The sequence below is a fragment of the Ambystoma mexicanum genome, chromosome 1q (genome assembly GCF_040938575.1).
Source record: "Ambystoma mexicanum isolate Mex_15411 chromosome 1q, UKY_AmexF1_1, whole genome shotgun sequence".
Taxonomy (NCBI): Eukaryota; Metazoa; Chordata; class Amphibia; order Caudata; family Ambystomatidae; genus Ambystoma; species Ambystoma mexicanum.
Genome location: NC_090922.1, coordinates 780,462,882 through 780,486,056, shown reverse-complemented (window position 1 = coordinate 780,486,056; position 23,175 = coordinate 780,462,882).

Genomic DNA, 23,175 nt, shown 5'->3' with positions numbered 1-23,175 from the left:
CACCATTCCTCCACTTACATCTTAAAAAGAACCTGTTCCAGAATGGCTGCTTTTTAAAATAAAAGTGGAGGAAAAAGTAGGAGCTTACGCATTTCCAGTACACTTCATATTGAGCGTCATAGTGCAGCGCGCTGTACTGCAATAGCACTAGGTCTCCCGTCGAGGGTACACGCAGGTGGACTGAGTCCACCCACTTTTTTTAAAGGGTGGACTCAGTCCCCATCCAGCTAAAATGCAAAACATTGAATGTCTATTTAAGACACTGGTCGAAGTGTAAGAAAAGAAGTAGTGGAACTATGTTCCCTGCTAGCCTGGCCAGCTCCTCACAAACCCCATCGCCCTTCCCTCCCCCACACACAATACCAACCCCCAACCACATTTGCCTGCTGTTTAAGGGAATGTCCAGTGCAGTGCACTGAAAGTACAAGTTTCGACCTCTTCCTACACTATTATTTTAAAACGAAACCGCTCTGGAACGGTTACTTTTTAAAATAAAAGTATAGGAGCTGTAAAACTTAATTTAAAAAAGTAGTGTAGCACCGCTCCCGCTCACTTCGGTCACTAAAGACGACATCTGGGAGCGAACCGCAGTCGTCAGGTTAGACACTTCATCACTGCACTATATAACCCGATGTAAAATGATAAACAACGAAAGGTGACATGCCACATTTCGGTACTGCATGTTCCAGGGAAAAGATTTGCATTGGATCTTGGAGTTTAAAACATGCACAACTTTTAACATTTTCAGAAACAGTATTAGATGAAAATATCCTCTCTTGGTTTTGTGTGTGTTGATTTTATGAAAGGCAAATGTCATTCGTCCTGTGCAATTTGGGAGGTTATGCAAAGCCAATGAAATGTGCTTATTTCACCTTGATATGCCAATTTCTGGCGACGTCACATCCCATTGATTTTGTTAATGAGTCCCCTCACTTTTATTTTTAGGACTTGACCCCTGATTAGCACTGCACCGGCACGTGCCCTCAGAGTGCGAAAAAGCTGTCCTTGTCACAAGACCCTGTATGAGCTGTCACGCAAAGGAGCCGCATAAAGCAGAAGCAGCAGGCACCAGCCACCAGCAAGTTCACCGGCCGTTCAGCTTGTCCGCCTTAATCTCCTGCCATCAATCATTCGTGTAGTTTGTTACTTCGTTAGTCATGGTAGCAAGATAGTGTGAGCCGAGAGGAATGGGTGACAATTGTTTACGTAAAGAGGAGTTATTTTATTGTGGGTGTGTGTGTGTGTGTGTGTTTACTTCGACTTTACGTAACATAACATTTTTGCCCTTGGCAATGTAATAGGTTACAGATGTCCCTGTGTACGACTGTGGCTGTATGACTGTGGCACTTTGTGGAAGAAGTCGCCCGTTCCTGCCATAACTCATATTACAGCCCAGCCATCTCCAATCACCAGATGCACCAGGAAGGCGGCACGTGCACTCCCAGAATGGTGGTGCCTACAGATGACCGGTGCTAGAACCTCCTGCTTTTCTTTGTGGGGAATATTATCTACAAATGTACGCCTCTTTGTTTTACCCTTACTTTTCAAGCAGCCTACAAAGCCGTGTTCCAAAATACAAGGGAGCTGGGTGTGCAGGCAATGCATCAAGGCAAGGAGAGAGGTGACAGGCAGTGCTGGCAAGGGGAGGGAGCATGGTGCTCCCCAGGCAAGAATTAGATATAGTGCAGCGAATGGGAAGGGCTGAAGCGGAGCAAAGAGGGGTGGTATATATGCTGCAGCAAATAGAGGGGGGCATGTATCCACGGGTTTGCCTGTAACAGGGGGGAAGAGTGTGACAGAGGAATGAGAGGCCGCGGGGCAACACATGTGGTGTGCAGTGCTGTAGTGCTGGAGTGGTGCAGCACAGTGGCGAGCATGAGGGCAGGGCAGTAGTGGTGGCATGCGTAGTGAGGGATTGATGGAGCACAACGATGGGGCAACAAGTAATGTAGCAGTGAGGAAGAGAGTAGTGAAGCGAAGGTCTGAGGTATCCTACCAAGGGAATGACGCAGTAAGTCAGCCAATGAATGCATTCATACGCACCCTCTTTGTGAAGTCATTTGCTTCTATGGAAAAAACATAAACCCATGGTGCTTCCTATGAACAATTAAGTTAAAAGGTGGAGATGCTAGTATGGGCTTTTGGAACGTGAGTGTGTGCGGGGTTCGAGGTGGCCGTTAGACGTGTGTGCCAGGGCCTGGTGGGGCATTTACTTACCTCTGACTGAGTACTCACAGCAAGAAATTAACCTTTTCACTGACCGTCAGCCGCCTCATCGCTGCATGCTCCTCTGTCTCAACTAACTCCCAAAGGCCAGACCAGACACCAGCTGATAAAGCTCAGTCAGACAAGCCCTTCCGAGGCAAATGGCATGGCGCTGACCTGTGGCCTCTAACCCGCCCACACAGCCTGCGCCATGAAGGTGCACTGGAATTAGGCACTGAGCAATCAGACCTTTTCCTCACTCTTAAATGCGCAACATCGTCTGGAAAAAAAGGTCACAGCATAGGAGCAGCCCATTATACTGACAAGCTGGAGAAAAGACCTGCCCTAACCGAGAGGGTCTTCCTTTCAAAAGGGACTAAAGGTACAGTTCCATTTGCTCTATGAAGAATAATCAGGCATAAAAGTGTCTCCTTGTTTAAGTGGTGTCCTGTATTAACTAACCATGGTGTCCAGAGGAATAGGAACTAAATCAACCAAGGCAAACTAAATAAGGATGATAGAACGCAGCATATAAAACACAACTACTGCCCTTACCTGCAACCACCACCATTAACGCTCATGGACGGTGGACCAGAGAGGACGTCCCCTACGAATCCATAGATAAGCAGAACATACCACTTCATATGACCTTCCTACCATCCCCGGGTGAGCCACACATGTGATTGAAAAGATGGAATACATTCTTTGAACATTACATGCATGCGGTGTGAGGGGAATACTATGGCTTGGAGAAAAATACATCACTGCTAATGCATTGCTTAGAGACAACTGGTTATATACCAGAGATGTATCCTGAGGATGGACAAGGCTTAAATGACTAGTACAGATGTTTAAAGAAACTGGACATATTAGAATGATATAATATATGCAAAAGAAAATGAGAAGATGAAACTGTGGAACAATACATCATCACCCTCCAGGGTTTGGCCTGAACTTTTAACTGAGGGGTAAATAAGGAAGAAAATGCCCAGATGGCATTCTCATCTGCCTGCTACCATGCCCAAATCAGACAAAACAACTACAACCACCTGGTAAAATGTGCTCAACTGTGCAAGTCCTCTTCTTGGCCGAACATTATCTACAACAACACAAAGAAATCCTCATCTGGTCCCAGCCAACAGTAAACCTATCCAAAGCATAAATTGATATATGGAACCCTTAAACAGATGTCTGTGTTTTAGGTGTAATTGTTTGCCTCCTCTGCCTAATAGCCCTTTTTGCCCAACTACTTGCCTGATCTGCAAACTATGCAGGTGTAGTGAACATCTGTCAATGTGTTGTGACTATCCCATTGTACCAACAATAATAGGTGATCTGTAAGGAGAACTTGGTGAGGCTGTGTTTGGAATAAGAGATTGTGAGGAGAATTTAGATGGTTTTAGGGCAACTGTATGGATCAAAGGCAAACCTAATGCAATGATGATAGATTTGGGGGCCAACTATACAATCCATCCAAAGAAGATCTGTGACTCAGGTGATCTTTGTGTAATGTCTTCTTCAGACAGAGCTTTCATTTAAAGGCAGAAGAGCCACTGAGAATGTCAAGTAAGGGAGCAGCAGCCTTCCCCACCAGGATGCACCAAAAGAAATTGCAAATGACATTGAATCCCAATGTTGACGAAGGATTATTGAGTTGCGAGAACCGACGGTCACCCGCCAACCCTGTAACACTGAATCCAGCACCTGACTTCCCGGTGCCACCGAGAGATTACAAGTTCCGGTAGTGCGGGAAGTCAGGCTCCATATTTTGTAAATCCTCATTCACATGGAGTACCAAAGGACTCCATGGGAGTGGGGACTCGGATGCACTGGCATTGTTGCAAAAGGTGCCCGTGCTTCAATGACGACTCTGCCTACCGGGGCCGATGCCCCCGGCAGGGCCAGACCTGCTTGGCGCAGCAGCCCAGGCAGACAGACTCATAGTCTGGCGATCTGGAAACAAGGTTGCCAATGAGCTTACTGGACCCTGTTTCCGGACTGCCACACTTATAATGAGGCCCAGTGTTTTGGATCAGGCATCACGCATGTACACATGAACGCAGAAACGTATGGCATGTGGGCAGGTTGTTGCCTGTTACAGGATGATGTCTGCATGCTCCCACTTACATGCCAGGACTTTAAACAACTTGGTGACCACGGCTGATTATAAGCCACGTATGGAACACTGCCACTGCACCAAAAGAGAAAATTGAAACCCGTACGTTTGGCCTGATTTCTAAACTCATAAGCTACAACACCACTCACATAGGGACTTAGCCATCGGAGTGAAATTATTAAAACAAGTCCATTTCCACAGAAATGACTAGGTGTTGAGACGCACATGTATTTAAACAAGCGACTGAAATGCGGGTATGTGATAAGGCTTGCTACATTATGGATCAAGATGCCGATACAGCATCAAGCATCGAAATGAGAGCTTCTCTCTTCATTACACACACTTGTCAATATGATTGTGTTTTACAGATAAAATACCAAATGTCACAGGACTAAGCTACATGGAGCATAGCAGATGCCTTCAATATAAATCGGAGGATGATCCCATGATTTTTACAGAACATCATAAAGAGCGAACGTAGCTGGATCCTCACTAATGTCTGTTAATTTGTTTGTCTTCTCCCAATTGATCGCCTTTTAAACAACTATAGAGCTACAATACAATCTTCTTTTGACAAACTATCATCGCAAGAGTAACCTCTAATCATAACTTGCTGCTCCACATTTAGGCAAAAATGTATTCTTGTAAAGAATGAGAGTGGTAATCAACATTAGTACCCGGCGAGGGCACAATCGGAATGAAAGAGCCATTCTGATTGGCCCTGGCCGAGTCAGTACCAGGCCGGGAATACCTCTGTCAGGATTCCACAGCCTTTGTCCCCGGCAGGGGGCGAGGCAGCCCCTCAGCCAATAAGGATGCTCGAAGCGTGGACAGAGGTAAGGCAATTTTTTTCCTCCCCTTTCCTACCTCCTCCCTTCTCCCTGCCCTCCCCACCCACTTACCTTCTATGCCTTGGGGCCATCCCCGCTCCGAGCCTACACACGACTGGAGGCTTCCATCATCCCCCGCCGGGGACCCAGGTATGTTTTTTTGTTTTCTCTCCCCTTCCTTTCCCTTCTGCCCTCCCAACCGCACTTACCTTCTTTTTTTTGGGAGCGGACGCACTGGAAACACTTCTGTTTCCAGCGCATCCGCTTTCGATGGCCGCCATGAAAAGGGAAAACAGACTCCGTTTTCCCTTTCCCGGTGGCCATTTTCTTTGTGTTTTTTTTTTCAAAATGCTGCAGCGTTTCGGGATAAAAAAAAGCTTTGAGTGCCCCGGTCACGCAGTTTTTGCGGGCCGGGGTAAAAATGGCTATATGCCCCTCGTGGCGGGGGCATTACTGACTGTGGTAATGCCCCAGGGCCTTATGACTAAGTTGGTAATGCCCCTGCCGCTCGGGGCATATTGCTTTATTATAGTTGTCCATCCCATGTGTCTATGATCATTAGACACAGTCATTGCTGGTCCTGACAAAGGCGCTTTAATAGGTTTTGCCAAAATATCTAGATTTCATTTTTTTGTGGAACCATCGAAATGAGGTAATTGCATGATCAAAAATGTTAATGAGGACCCCCTTGTTTGATTTAAATTAATTTATAATCAATTCATGCTGTGTTCTATGAGATGAGTCTGGGCATTTCGTGTTTGATTCAAATTAATTTATGATCTACTCATGTTGTGATTCATGAGATGCAGTTTATGCAATTAATGAAATTTAAATATTGTAAACATTGTTTTTTATGTAATACTTGTCACTGTTGAACACCAAATGGTCTTTATAAACACAATGTTTAATTCACTTTGATGTTTTTCCTGAATTCATGTTCAATTTATTGTCTGTTTTATATGTTCTGGTATTGGAATAAAATGGCATTAATATTGCTTGAAAAACGAAATAAGAATCACTTTTGAACTAACCCGATTGGAACAGTTCCTCTTTGATTTTGGCGTATGTATAGTGCATGCTAATAGAAGCGTGATATACCTGTGGACCTGCTTCAGGCCCAGTGGCTACTTTGGATGGACTGGCAGGGGCTGGCCCTGGCCTGTGGCCCATGTACCCGCTATGTGAGCAAAGTGGCCATGGGGCCACACTGCAGGCCAGGGTCAGTGGCTATTATGGGTGGCTTGGCAGTGCCTGGGGTGTAGCTCCTGGGCATGCCCCCAGGCAATACTGAAACAGGCTATGACTGTCATCACTGTGCCCTAGTTTCCAGTAATGTCAAATATGATGTAATAAGTGCACTTTGTTTATTCATCAATATGAATTTGTTCATGATATGATGTTGTCTTTAAATATTATGCACCTTATGGCGTCTTTTGCACGCAATGTCTACTAGCTTTTTTTACTGACATTTTCAATGACATTATCAAAGCAATAAATGTTAATTAATATACGTACCGAGTGAACCAAGTTTTTCCACTGTATTCGACTACAGGGTAGTTTTATTTATTTAACACAGTTTAATAATTGTATGGGTATATGGTTAATTTATCCCACAAACTCCATTTGTGCTGTTTTCTATATATATTTCACGAGGTCTTGTGGGTTATGCGGATACCTACCTTTAGTTCATAAGTTCTTTAATGGTTGACAATAAAAATTACTTTCATCAGGCTCCTGTGGATAAAAATATATACTTCAAGTCTCTGTAAGTTTCCTTTTGTTGTGCTGATTCGCAGTCCAGCAAAGAAGTAAGCAGAAATAATGTAGGCCTCAAATCATTTTTTCACTTTTCAATGACATGCTGTGCTTTTACAATCCAGGTTGACTGTTCTCCACATAATACAAATTGCTGTATACGTCCATGTAACTGAACAGATTTATATTGGGCCTTGTCATTTTGTGTACACAATATACTTTTTTAGTTTGGGGTTTTAGGTAGTCCTTAAGTGCCACCTGCAAGTTGAAACTATTGCATTGGAGTACAGCTAGGTGGTGATTTTGTGTGAGGATGGGCACACAGCTTATGCTAGTTGTTTGGTTATTTATGCACCCATTGCCCATGGCCATGCTAATGACTATGGTCATTGCCACCTACCATCTGCTCCTCCCTGCCCAAAGACCATCCTCCTGGAATCTCTTTGTGCCCACTTTATCAAACAGTAACATCAAACCTTAGAGCCTGCCATTATTTGTTCTAAGCAGTCTGCTGAGAGTTAATAGCTTAATTGCAGCTGTAAATGGGCTACTGGTGAAATAAAAATGTCTTAACCAAGTGTCCCTTCACCCACTTGATTTATATATCTCTTGCTTGCTCTCTAGTCCTGTTAAAAACAAGCACCATCAATGCCAACAGTTTTGGCTTGAAATATTAGGTAGGCAATTGCACCAGGTACTGCCATCATGTGCCCAGTTAATCACTCAATTTTCCAGCTGTGGCAATCACATGGGCACCATTATATCAGTGCCTACCAAATGCCTATCCCATACCCACACAAACGCTCAAACTGTTGGCTTTGCCAATGTGTGTTGTAGATGGTCTGCTGATATCACAAGATTTCCTTGCAAGTGTTCCTTTCAAATGCTTTGCGCAGAATGCAGTTCACATATTCATTTTTCAATGTAAAGTCATCATTTGCATTTTTTCTGATTGTAGGGTTACTATACAGATTGGGCATTGAGTGCCTATTAGGTCTAACATGTCTAGATTTTAAAGGCTATTGACTTCTTTGTTGAAACTGACATTTCTATGCTTTGTTATGGTGTGACTAGATTACTATGTGATCATTTTTCGTGGTATTCATTCACCAAACCACACTGGAGTTCACCATACATTGTGAACTTGATTCCTAATTTAAATTTCCTTACAACCATCCAAGTCCATAACAGCATATCCTTTTGAAGATATCATTTGGTACATTTCAGTCTAGGAACACAAGTGATTATTGATCTTGGGTTTGTCTATTTGGTTGAACTGTGCCCCAAGCCCACACAATTGTTCAAGTCATGTCATCACCTATGGATGAAGAGTATTTACCAAATAATCCCATAAATGTCACATCATTTTGGTGTTTTTGCTCAAAATGTTTTTGGTTTAGGCCTCGGTTTTTCAGAGCTGTGTACTGTTGTAAGGCATTTTTTGAACATGCAGTTGGAAATATATACGCTAATTGGTTCTACTTTGGAACAGCTTTTTCAGTGCAACATAACGATAATCAACACCACAAGCTGTGTTTGCAAAAGTGATGCACACATACCCATCTCCCCCCTCTTGTAGCTTTTCAAAACATGTTGCAAGCAATTGCACTATCTTGCAAAACCACTCAATTGTAAGCAAATATGTTCCCCTATAAAATAATGCATGGATTCAGTCTCTGCAATGTATTTTTACATTTTATGGCAAGGTCAAAGCTTTTCCACATACACATGTAGTGCACACGTAATAGAACTATTATTATGGTGCTTAAACATACATGTCAATAATAACATGATCAGGCTGCCCTCCTATTCCAGACCATTGCTTTTTAAAATAATGTTTTTGGCAAGATGCAGTGCGCCAATAAAGGGCACCCCAGGCCCCAGGAAGCAGCTAATTGTTATGGATTGGCAGCCTTGGTATTATAGTCTTTAAACACCCAAATGTAATGCAGTACAAAAGTCAAAAGTGAAAATACGAAAAATGTAATGCAAGACACAAGTTTAAAAAGGATCATTGTACCAAGTAGCTTTGAAACAAAAGAAGCTCTTAAAAGCATCAACCAACGACTCTCTCCTGAGCTTACAAAGTAGCACTATCGTCTACAAAATGGCCACATTGCATCAGAGCTTACACCATGATAACCACAGAGGAACTGATTGACACAATGGCTTCTCAGGATCTTTGGCAAAGAGTTAAAGATCTCGATACCATATCTAAAAAGGAACCTATCTCTGACTCATCTTCCTAAAGGAGTATCTCACTCGATTATAATGAAGAGAAGCTTTTTGCCCCCCCCCACCCACTCTTGTATCTTGAGACCCGGATCACACAGATCCAACTCTTCTTGGGATATCGAGGGGAATTTTTAGACTGAATGGTTGCTTAGTGGGTTTTTGTTGTGCTGTTGACGTATTTATCCATGACCTTTTGTGGGCTGAACGATTCCAACTCAATATTTACTTACTGCTGCTGCTGGGAATGTTTCTTGAATTCCATGAATAACTGCACCTTTGCATGTGTAAGAGGGGTGCCAGTATATAGAACATTAAAGGTTAGGCATAGGCACTCGCTCACTAGCTTTTCAACACCTATGTAGCCAAGCGCCACAAAATAGTATCTTTTATTGAAGGTTTCCCGCCAAGAATAAACAGTTCTCTGTATGTGTGGCAGAAGTGTGTATACAATATGATTCTCCTCTCCCAGTATCAGTTGCCCTTCAAAACTGAATGAGAATCAATGGTATTAAAAAATGAATTGTCCAAAGAAATTGTCCAAAAATAAACATTTTCTAAATTAAACGTTTAGTGTTTGGGAGAGAACCCCACAAAGGGAGTTGTTACCTTGATGATTCACTTGTGGGGACCATCTGTCAATTTAAATGTGTAGGTCCTGTTATCACATTGAATGATAGATGGAACAACCACATTCGGACCTATATTCAGGCTACGGATGCCTCAGGGCTTGGTGCACTTTACAAATACTAAAATAAACTAAACTATGTAGGGAAACATTTTCCCTTACATGAATTTTGGAATCTAAGTGATTTGCCCGTGGCTGAAAGTACCGCGGGCAAATCGTTTGCATGAGAAAGGTGCGAACTACCAAAGTTTTGAACCTTTCTCATGCAAACACACATACATTCTCACACGCACACAACACACAACACACCCATAACACCCCCCCACCCACATCCTCAGCACAACCCCACCCACACCCCCAAAATAAACAAACCCTACTTACCTTCATCTTCACGTGATCTGGAACCGGTGATGCAGGGTCCTTTTCTTTTTTTTTTTGTAACGGAAGGCTGCAGGGGTGTCCCCTGCAGCCCCCGCTCACTATACAATATAGTATAGTGAGCAGGGGTTCCAGGGGACATCCCCGCAGCCCCTGATTTTTTTTGTTTTAAATGAAGGCTGCGGTGTCCCCTGCATTCCCCTGCTCACTCTACCATGAAGTATAGTGAGTGGGGCGATGCGGGGGGCACCCCAGCAGCCCCCATTTTTTTTTAATGCTACCACCAAAGGATCCAACTTTTGGTGTTCGAACCTTTGGTGGTAGCATTTTTAGAACTTTTGGTCAATGTGACAGTTTTTTTCCGGTAAATTCGACCTAAACCGAATCTTGGGGTCATTCAATAAGCTATATGGGGAGGCCATCGTTATTGTCCATTTAAAGGTTATATCATCGTAAAACTATCATAAATGCCTTATAAAGTTGTTGGGAGGGCCCAATTTACCGCAATAGCATAAAAACAATGCTCAATAATGGAGCAGTCAAAGTCCACGGCAAAACCCAGCTTTATTCAAAGCACAGAATAAACGGCCGGGGCAGCATACAAAAAGCTCTTGTATTACAATTGGTGTGAGTGGTTTGTAAATAAAAATATGTCATCAATGATGTCACACTACAATATCGATTACAAAACGGTGCTTTTGATTCGCTAGTATCCCAAGCTCCATAAAGAATACATAGGGGTTAGTTCTGTGATTGGTTTAAAAATAGCTGATGGCTCCATCCGGACTCAGTCCCTTACAGATACTAGTTTCACTACATCATTATGCTGGCTACAAATTGGCTGGCATCATACATCATGGCCGGTGTGGCAAGAGGGGATTCTATTGGTTGACCATTTACTCACCAACCTTGGACACTTTCACAAGGTGTCAAGATATACTGGAGACATATGGTGAGGTGAGAGGCGAGAAGTCTGGGGTCTGCAATAATTCCAATTAAAAGTATTCTTATCATTCTTAGGTCATATTCCCAATCTGCTTTCTTTGTATTTGGCCTTGAATACTGTCTCATGTCTGTGTGCGTGCTAACGAGTCATGCAGGTGTTGTATCTGTACTTGGCTCCCAATGAATAGCTAGTGTTCTTCATGTCTGGATCACATGTTAGTGGACTGTGTTAGAAAATGTTTTTTGTCTTATTTATTGAGTATTTAGCTAATTCTAACATGCATTTTATATTTCGTGTGGTCTTTGGCATGCTATTTTCATGCACGTGTACATCAACGACTGTCTTTGGAAGGCTACTGCATCGTCTCCTGGGAACTGTTATCTCGTCTCTGTATTCTGTAGCCCACTATTCCCTTCTGTGCTCGACCTTGGCACGTGATACAACCGCTGTCTCGGGCAGCTTCACAGTTCCTAAAATAAATGTGTTTTCGTAAATTCAGCATTTCATTTGAGACCTTGCTAACGTCTAACTTCTAGGCCTACTGTGACTTTTATGCTAAGAAAATGTATGTTCTCTTGCGCTCCTGTCGCCTCCACATTGGCCATCTAAATTCACATGTGTTAATATTTACATTCACTTTATATTTTTATTTGTATTTATTTCTATAGCGCACAAAACCCATTCTAGGCGCTTAAGCTTAAGAGATTGGTTACAATGCTTCGGTTACAGAATAGGAAGTGTAAGGGGTGCATTACAACAATGTAGAAAGTGCAAGGTAATACATCATGACCAAAGTTCAAAAGAGAGGTACATGGTGATCACATCCATTGAGCTAGACCCCATGTTGCAGGGCGGCAGTGACACACAGCTGCAAGAGTCAATTCAGGGAGCATAGACATGGAGCCTACCCCATGTTACAGGGCGGCAGCATACACAGATGCAAGAGTCCAATAAAAGGCAAAATACATGGTCCTACCCCATGTTGCAGGGCGGCAGTGACACATAGCTGCAAGAGTCGATTCCCGGAGCATAGACATGGAGCCTACCCCATGTTACAGGGCAGCAGCATACACAGATGCAAGAGTCCAATAAAAGGCAAAATATATGTTGCAGGGTGGCAGCGACTGATAGATGCAAGAGTCAATTGAGGGAGCATAAGCATGGTGCCTACCCCATTTTGCAGGGCGGCAGCACAGAGAGATGCAAGAGTCCAATAAAGGAAAAATACATGGTGCCTACCCATGTTGCAGAGCGGCAGCACACACAGATGCAAGAGTCCAATAAAAGGCAAAATACATGGTGCCTACCACATGTTGCAGGGCAGCAAGCACACACAGATGCAGGAGAAAATTATGTCTTATATGTTAATATATGTCTTCCATATGTTGGGTTCCCTCCCTGTGTATTCAGCATTTATCCTAATTATACTTGTACCTGCCTTATCGGTGTAGTACTTCCCTCTATTGGTATTCTGGAATCCACCTCCCTCCTGTGTAGTATACAGCACACTACTTCTGCTTTCATATTATTTAACTATGATTGCTACTTAGTGTTGCAGGACCTAAACGAGTTCTTTATTGCAGAAGCGTATACATCGATTGTTTAATGCATTGTTTTTTAGAATCTATCTTAGTTTGTTTCGTCTTTCTCCCCTAGACGCATGGGGCGTTAAGATCTGTCTCAGCAGGTATCGTTTCTTGCCTGGACAGTACTGGCGGGGAGCAGGGATAGAAAGCAGTACTTGCATACTCATCTGAGCAGAGGCAGTAGGTGTTACCTGCATTTTCTTCTGCCCCATTACAAAGTGGCAACATGTGGGCATTTTTAAGTTTGATATACTCCAATAAACAGTGACGCCTGGTGAATTTTTGCAGTGGCGGCAAATGTTTTTCCTGAATTTATATGATCGCTGCAAGACACTGAAAGTGTTTGAGGTGGTTTCTCCCCCCAAAGAATTCTTTAATTGGTGCATTGAGTAAACAATGGCAGAAATGTTCAATCTGTCCTCTAAGGAAATGGTTTTCAGTTCACCAACAGTACAGAGGAGCATTTTTCAACATATTTGCATGCTGACTTTGTGCAAAGAAAGGACTTGAGTCCTGCCTCAAAATTTCATGGAAGCATTGATCGGTAAATCACATGTTAATGCTCTTAGTGCCAACACATGCCAGTATTGCCACTGTAAAACATTTGCATAGCCAATTATATGCTGGCATCCTACTGTAAAACATATTTCATTATGGTTATGCTTAACATATGTCAGCATGCCACGATAATAAACATGTTTGTCACTGTAAAACATTTGCATGCTGAATGTGCCCAATATATGCCAACCTTCTACTATAAATCACTTTTCATTCTGGCTGTGACCCATATAATCCATCGTTCCAGTGAATAAACAGATTTGTATAGCAGTGGTGGGCAACATATCATAGTGTGCTACTGCAAATCACAGTTCCTTGCTTGCTGTGCCTAATATATGCAAGTGTGTCACTGTAAAAAAACATATGCAATGCTACTTGTGCCCATTATATGCCAGCATGCCATTGAAAAAACATATTTTCATGAGAGTGTCCAAATCTGATGTAGTCATTCTATCCTTTGGGCATCTACTCCACAGTGCCACCTAGAACCTGCAGGGTCAGTGGCCCTACAGGCCTGCATATGTAACAGCAACCCACATCAGGTCCTCCAAAGCCCCCATCCCATCAGGCAGCACTGCGACACAGTGCATGACAAAGACAGCCTGTGTGTAGGGGAAGGGCTACATTCCAATGCCCATTATGCACCAATGAGAGTACATTTTGAAGGACCATCATTGGTCTCGAGCCATACAAGCCATTAGAACCCATATATATTGAATTACATGCACACTGACTTTGGCTGACCCATAAACTAATATTGCTTCTAGCAAAACAATGAACATTTGTAAACAAATGTCCTATGTGATATCTAGAGTTTCTGAATCTCGGAACCTCTTGAGAGGCACATGTGGGGATACTGGAGGCAGGGCTGTGTGCGAAATGGCCAAGCAGGGGCCCATACTGTTTCACATTTAGTCCTAGGGGCTATGAATGTTTTCGTGCAAGGCAGGTTTGCACCAGGAAGTTGAAAGCTCCATAAACAGCATGCTGGCACGAGCCCTCATTCGGCAGTGTCTTATCAGTTCTATGCCTGTACATATGTTAATGTTTTCAATGACCTGCTGTGCTTTTTCACCCCAGATTGACTGTTCTCCACTTAATACAAATTGTTGTATACTTCCTTGTAATTGAACAGATTTATATTGGGCCTTGTCATTTCGTATACACAAGTTTGGGCTTTTACAAGTGTTTACTCAAGGATAGAAAATGTACTAATAGTTAAATATATTTTCCATTAACAAGAAATGAGCTGTCGACAATGTGAGTCCTACTTGAACATTTCCATAGTTTGATTGTTAATTTCTTTCATTATTCAATTGCTTTAAAGTTGGTCATGTTATGACAAGCTCGTTTTTTAAAAAAGGTTACAAAAAGAAACTTAAACTGAAGGAGACTGAATCCCATCCATGTCTAACACAGCTTGCACTTGTCATGGCATTTTATTATAAGCCGCTGGTATGGAATGAGCAATTCGTGTTTAGTTAGTTGTGAATTTAATGTATTATGAACAATTGTTTCTTGTTCTTGCAAAGGGACAATAGGCCACATACCATGATATAAATCAGTAGCAAGAATAGTAATAATATATGTTTCTTTATGGGGTAATGCTCTTAATGGGCATCCTCGTTTTTCTCTCTTAAATGATAGGAAGGGTTCTTCTGCAACGTGAACCGAGGTCTACAGTTGGTTGCTCACCACGATAGGCGAGAGTAATGGGCCATTACCACTGGGGCCGTCCTCAGTAATCACGTTGAGCGAAAACATGTAGGATTCCGCTCAGCGCCCTGGGGAGGAAGCACGCTTGACTGCGGCTAACAGAAGCCTGTGCTGACATCCACTGTTGAAACAGGACAACATTTGTGAAGCATGTGCTTTGAAAACAGAGGGCCATGATGCTTGAATCGAAGACTGAAGCGCAATCCAGATCTTAAGCAAAATGCACCAACACAGGAGCAAAACTGCAAAGATGTTCCTAAAGGTGAGACTGGAGTCTCTGGAGGATAGCTCAGCACATCACGCTGAACTGCTTCACATATTCTAGTTTCATACAGCACTTTTGACACATAGGTGGATTGTGGCGGAGAGTGTAATTGCGAATTTCCGGAGATTACACCATTTTGGCTAGCTAAACGTAGGATTGCTATGACATGGAAATCGTTCAAGTGCCCTGGAGTGGAGGAGTGGTGGAAGGACCTGTATGGCTGGGGAACGGCATAAACTGTGGCATGGAAAGGGGTGATGCAGGAGAGCTATGCAGAAGCCTTGAGGGGAATCAGGGAATGGCAGTGGTTACTGCATGCTCTGTTTGTTAGGGCAGTCACAGAAGAAGTAGAAACGGATTAACTCTAGGAATAGTTGTGCGGCTCCTAACTGTTGGGTTGTAGGGCGTCTAGAGGATCAGGGGATGCAGGCAAGAAGGGGAGGGGGGAATTGGGAGAGTGGGGGAGGGAAGGGGCAAGGGGTTTGTGGTGGGTTCACGACGGGTGTTAAGGTGTTGGCTGCACTGATATTACATTGATACAGTTGTGTGAAGTTTTGTTTGTGTTTTTGGAAAATAAAACAAATTTAAAAAAAAAAAAATAACCGCTGTATCATTTCCAACCTATTGCCTACTTTAATGTCCAGAGCAAACCAGCTGCCTAACTGACTGAAAAGGCTCCCAAACCTCGGACTAGAAGAGCGCAGTGTGGGTGTTGGAGGTAATAACAAATGAGATTAAATCAATCAAGCTCCAAGCGAAGCCGGCCTTCACGCACTTCACACTCGCAGGGCAAAATTTGAGCAGCAGGGAAACTGATGCCAGCAGCAGCAGCAGGCAAACTGATGCCAGCAGCAGCAGTGGATGAGTCACCCCTCTTCAAAATGTACAAAATGTGAAGTTCAAACGATCCACATTCCAGCTTAAAACAAGGATGACCAACGAGCGGATGCATTCTGCTATGGAAATTCAGTGCTGATTCTCCACTCTTGGTTTATTTCCTGTGGTCTGCCATCGCCTACCACACCAATGGGAATGCACACCCAAGGAAGAGGATAATTAACCATCAGGATGAATACGTGTTGTGCTGCATATTGTAGCATGTGGAGATGTTCCGGGATGTTGTACTGTATACTGTTGGAGGTGCCCATACATGCAACCATCCTTATGTACAGTAGGAGGGTAGATGCAAGATGTGTGCTTTCTTCTTCCATTTGCTTTCTGAGCTATCATTCACACCATTCACCCCAATGCAAGTCAATGGGCACATTCTGTTTTACTTGTTTCCCTCTCAAAATCAAATAAACGGGTTTGTGCACTTCTGAGTACTAACATACTTGCATATTACTATTGTGTTGTACTTTTAGATGTCTGTGTGAGTTTAATATCTCCTGGATTAAGGAAAATGATGAGGAAAATGTGGCTCCTCTCACATCTTAGCAGACCCCTCGTCTTGTGATCAAAGTTATGGACTTAGTCCTCTATCGTGCTCTGCCAGATTGCAATGTTCAAAGGTTGATAGCAAATCGAGTTGCACTGTGCTGAGAAGGGTGGTGTGGGGTGTGCTGGGGTGGTTTGTGATTTGTTTATATGAAGTGGTTCTAGTGCACACATGCTATTATCTATGTGCCAATATGGTCTAATCCATTTCAATCTGTAGGCACTTAATCCAGCGCTGGTTTTTGCATTCTGGGACTGGAGTACTGGTTTTATATTTGGAAACATTCTAAACTAGATGGTGAAGTTGCAAGTTGAGGGGGTAAAAAAGCTGCCTTACCTTTTTTGCAGTGTTGACATTCATTTTCTAAGTCTGATTATAGTGCAGTGATGGTGAGTTTCTGTTGTGCTCTAGGATGTCGCCTATGGTCCATGACCCTAAGGAGATGTGGTGCAGTATGCCAAAAAGTGATTCTACTAAGGAGAGTACATGAAAGACAAGATCTTTCATGCGTAAGCACTTCAACAGCATTGCATTCGTGGGAGAGCATGTACTAGTCTAGTAAACCACAGCCAAAGCAACTGGTGAAAGCAGTCACAGGTGGCTTGGAGAACACACCAACTCTAAAAGACAATTCAAGGGTGACGATTGAGAGGGGGCTCACTATGAGATGTCCCTCTTACTTGCATCTTCCCATGGCTGTTTGCTCCCTAACACAGGAATCCCTAAATCCCAAGATGGCCATTAGATCTCTGTAGGGGCTTAGTTACAGATATGCAAACACATATGCCACCTTTTGTACGCAGGTCTGCAGGCATTTGCTAATGGTGGCCCGCTTAAAGTATAGTCAATTTCAGAGATTGTGTGTCCTCTGCCGTTGGATAATGGCCACTCGTTAAAGGTGTCATCAATTCTAGGGTTTATATCATGACAAAATGGAGCATCTGGATCGCTGGTTTGATAAGCGCACAGCTGCTCAGCCCTACTGAAGGTATAATTGAGTTTACAATTCAGGCCATGTTGAGTGCCTGGATTACTGGTTTGATGTGGTTATCACTCTGTGGTCTTGCAGTTCCTCGCCAGCTCTATCTCGGTTGAGTTGCTTGCTCTTTCCTCAACTGCCAGTCCTTTTGGTTGATGTAGTTCAATCCGGAAAACAGAGGCCCGCACATCACCCACACTCCACCTCTGGGGAAGGACTGGCTCTAGTACACACCCTGATAGGCCTCTGCCCCGGGTTGAGGAGTACCCCATCCCCTCTTGACAGGGTCAGGTCTCTGACCCAGTCACAAAGCCCATGTCTGGGGAGCGAGTCTCTGAGAATGGTTCAAATTCAAAAGCCTTCTTTGAGGACATAACGGACACAACCTTCTTTAAGGAGCACATTATCTGTGGGGTGCTGGCTCCACACGTACAAAGGGTTATCCACCGAAAAGCCAAAAATTAAGTATTATATAGTAATATAAGAAAATGATCGCAAACCGTCCTCTGTTACAGGATTCATGGAAAGCCAAGCTCTATCTGGGTTCAAACTCCACCTAAAGTAGCAAGACTAAAATCTGATCAATATGATGTGGGTGCAACTGAAGGGATATTAATGCTATCTTGACTGTCTTGTGCCCATATTTGTGATTCCATGCTTGCTTGGCTTTGATATGCTACAGCGTGCTATGCTATGCCAAGCAATATCATGCTCTTAAGCTGTGGGAACATGTCATATAGTGTTTGTCTGTTAAGATCTAAGTGTGTTGTTCCCAATCATAAATGTATTTTAACTGGAATCTGTCTGCTTGTTTTTCACTTGCACTTGCTTGTATTTATTCATCTCCTCTTTTTTTTTGGGACATGGTGACGTTTTCCGTTTATACTAGCTCGTTAGATCATGGTATGTCAGGCTATATTTTGTGATGTTTCATCATGCCATTTCCCATTAATGTCTAATTTTCAAGCACATTGAAGCTGCCATAATGTGGTGGGTAGCACTCCCCAAAACACTCAAATAAAAAACAGAGGAAAGGAGACCTGAAAATGTAATCTGGTAACCAGTAACTACACCCCTGTTTTGAGCCAAGATTTGCATGCTGCCGTTTACTCACAGGAAAAGGTAACTGCAGCCCAAGTCAAGAAGGATATACAAAGGCTGTATTTTGCCAGTTAGAACCATTCGTATCTGGCCTCCGCGTATTCTTGCTTCACATACCATTATACCCATCCCCATAAAGGTCCTAGCCCCAAGAACCTCTGGGAATACCACTCAGGACTTTTCTCCCCGGGCAGCCATAGTTCAAAACCCACCCGCATTTAAAAAATCACATATTTCCTTCAAGCTTTCCCATCTACAGAACTTTACTGTTCGTAGCCCATGGTAGTCAGTACAGGGCTTTGCTCTCTGTGTTTTCTTGCATAATGTTTCAACATGCCGAGGATCACAGTGACATGTTGCAAAGTGGGAGGCTTCAAAGTCTGACCACTGCTAATCCAAAGTCAGTGTTTATGTCCTTAAACAATTTACACAAAAGTCTGAGACTACTGTATCGTGACTTGGTGTCATGTAAAGTCCTTGTTACTAATATAGTATTGGCAATTCTTAAGTTAAACTCTAAGGGCCCGATTCATGGAGCGTTTTCCAATGGGATTGCACCATTGTAAAACGCTTCTGTGAATCGGGCACTAAAGCACTGGGCCTTGAAGGTGTGAAATATGGCCTAAAATTGTACATACATTATGTAGGACTATTATTGGCTCCTCTTTATATCCTTCTACACAAACCTCATTTTATATTATTCCAGTCTATAAAAATGGCGATGGTTCTCATCTCAATACCACAGGGAACATTTTCACTTCACTCCTTTTACAGGACCTGCAAAGCTGGGTGGAGGAATAGAATATTTTATCAAATTTTCAATATGGTTTTAGAAAGTTTATGGGTACTGAAACCGGTGACCACTTACTGAGTACTTTGAAGGAAGCATCAAACTCTCTTTACAAATGGCTTGGCTTTGTCCTTGGCCTTTTAAAAAAAATTCTACAGCCTTTGCTTCAGTCGATAGGAACCACCCATGGTTAAAACCGGATACATGGTGTTCTGATACCCCTTTTAAATGTAGGAATGCTTTATGATGACAATTACGGGATGTCCATTAGGTTAGATAATGAGAGCCATTATTCATGTACCCTATTCGTTAGCGTAGGTCTCTGGCAGGAGTGTATTTTAGCCCTCTGTCCTTTTAATTTATATTTTGCATATTTGGATAATTCATTAACAGAGATTATTTACTTTCCTAAAATTGCTTGGTTGCCCTTGGCCTTTGATCTTACTGATTTTGATCTTACTCTGAATGGTTTGCTGTGAACTGTGACAGTGATACATTACTTTTCCATAGAGAACATTTTGAAATTAAATCCTGCTAAATTGTCCATGATGAAGATCACTATGACTAAAAAGAACTAAACTAATAATTTTGAATAACAAGAATTCAGCAAAAAACAATTGAAATGAGATATCTTGGTTTTTCAAATTCCAATACACTGAAGGCAAAGAATTTACATAGTAAAATGGAAAACACAATCTGGCCCTTAATACCCACGTTGAAAATCTTCACAGTGAAATATGGAGGCTTCTCTATGAATACCCTGATAATTGTGTTTCAGACAGAAGCTTGCTCCTGTCATCTCTATGTATATAAAAGTGAAAATGTGTTTGTGTCTGTTCGAAATGTTCAGCATACTTCCCATCATGCTACAAACCTGAAATTTGACATGTGGGCAGGTCCCATAGTGTAGTCAATGTAAAAAGTAGAAAATATACATTTCTCAATTTCTTTTTTTTAAGCAGTCTGCAATGCTTACTCCTGCCATATGTGGAATGTGTGTGTGTGTCCATTGAAAATGTTCAGCATACTTCCCAACATGCTACAACCAGACATTTGGCATGTGGGTAGGTTGCATGGTATAAACAATGTAAAAAGTATAACATTTACATTCTTGAAGTTTTTCTTTTTTTCATGCCGTCTGCAATGCTTACCCCTGCCACATGTAGGTGTGTGTGTGTGTCTGTCCAAAATGATCTGCATACATTTAAACATGCAACAAAACTTAAATATGGCATGTGGGTAGGTTCCATGGTGTACACAATGTAAAAAGCGTACATGTTGCTAATTGTTGTGATCTGCAATGCTTGGATATGTGTGTGTGTCTGTTTGGAATGTTCATCATACTTCCCAACATGCTTCAAACCCACAATTTGAATGTGGGTAGGTTCAATGGTGTATACAATGTAAACAGTATAAAATACATGTTTTCCTGATTTTATTTTTTAGGCTGTCTGCAATGCTTAGCGCTGCCATATGGCTCTTCGCGCCATAGTTCCTTCGTAGTTCTACGTGAACTTTGCAGTTCATTGTTCCTAAACTTTCCACATTATTGGCATTCTAGCTGACATTAGTGGCACTCACTTTTGAAGTCATGAGGGTGACACAAAACGCTGCTTTTGTGAGTAATGCAAGGACAGGAAACGGTGCATGTCTCATCAATAGTTTGCAATGAAGTTGTCCGTCACATCGTGGCAAATCTCTTATTCTAATTACAGAAACTTCATTTCCCATGGAAGTTGATGAATGTATGCCATCTCAACAGTACAAAGGTTACATGCTTCAGCCGTACACATATGGGGATGGCACTTCAAGCTTACACGCTTCAGCCCTACACGTACGGCACTTATGTTGTGGTCACTGCTTCCTCGGCTGTAGATCGGGACACCAATAATGTTGCTGCGCAATCTCAATGCTCCAACTCAAAGTAGCTCCAATTGATTTACGGAATTCATGCTTTTCTGATCAGCTTTATGTGGCTTGCTCCAGGGTATGAAACAAAGACAATTTGTTCACACTAGCTCTATATGAAAGACTAGCAATATTGTCTACAAAGAAGCATTGGTTTAGTTCACTAAATACATTTCAAACTAGGACTGAAGTAGGAATTACCATGCAAAGCATGGGTACACCTGCTAGTTTATATATATAAAAGTCAAAATCTGTGTGTGGGTGTGTGAGTTTGTGGGTTTGTGGCAACGCGTTGTTCCTTATACAATTCCACATTGTTTCCCCAATCTGCACCACAGTTACTTGTTAGGACCTGCCGGACAATACATGTGGACACACCACCCCTTTCCACGGATTTAAGCACAAGTCAAAATTAGTCTTCACAGTTAACTGTTAGGATCCTCCAGACATTACTGGCTACATTTGGACACCTCAGCTCGTTCCCCAGATTTCAGCACAATTTGTGGGTTTGTGGCTTGGCAAAGTGTTGTTCCTTATACAATTCCACACCGTTTCACCAATCTACACCTAATTTTGCATAGTTACTTGTTATGATTCTCTGGACATTCGTGGCTACATGACATTAGGCACCCTACCCCGTTTTCCGGATGCCACCACAAGTTAAAATGTGTTTGTGGGTTTGTGGCTTTGCAAAGCTTTGTCCCTTATAAAATTCCACACTGTTTCACCAATATGCGCCACATTTTGCATAGTAACCTCTTAGGGCCCTCTCGACATGACACTACATGACTAGCTACATGACATTTGGACACCCCACCCGATTCCCCGGGTATCAGCACTTTCACACATGAGACGGTTGCCTGAAATCGGTGAAACAACAAAGTGGTCATAGAAGGACCGGTCCCGACATGAGGAACAAAATCTGATGGGACCTCAAAAACCACATTTCAATGCCCTAGGTTGCATGGTTTCAGAGATATTTGCACCGCAATGCACCACAACGAACTGCACCATGCCAGGGTGAGTCAACAGGTGCGGGTCAGAGAGCAAAGAAGATCCCGGTATGCAGCAGCACACCAACTCTCACCTGCCCCCAACGTCTGCTTCGGGGTATGTTAGCCAGCCACATGCATCCATTCTCAAAGCAGTTTACTTCAGGGTGCAAACCAATAAGCGAATGGGAACAGCGACCTACAGGATCAGTGTTTTCATGTCTGTCTTCAGAACCCATTCAGGGGATGGGTATTTCTGCTAGTTCTATATGAACATTTTGTTGGCTATTTCAATGGGCCTCATTACACGGTAGGCGGCAAACATGGCGCTATTAGCGCCATGGTTGCCGCCGGTATTTTACCGCGTCCGCCTTGGTGGATGGCGGAATTACCGCCCTACTCCAAGGTGAGCGGGGGCGATAATTCCCCATTCACCAAGGCCCTTCCCCATTCCCATTTTTGCTCCCATAGGGCATAATGGGAATGGGGAAGGCGCTAATTACGGTACCGCAAATTGCGGTACTGTAATTAGCACCAAGGTCCCTTTGTGGCACCCTACTTTAACGGCTGGTAAAACCAGCCGTTAAAGTCAGGTCCCGCAAAGGGAACTCGTAGTAAGGCGGTAAGGGTTAACGGTCACCGGTAGCATTACCGGTGACCGTTAACCCTTACCGCCTTCCGTGTAATGAGGCCCAATGTCTTGGTCGGACCATATTGAGAGTCAACTGTGCCATTCTCTTTTAGGTCTTCCC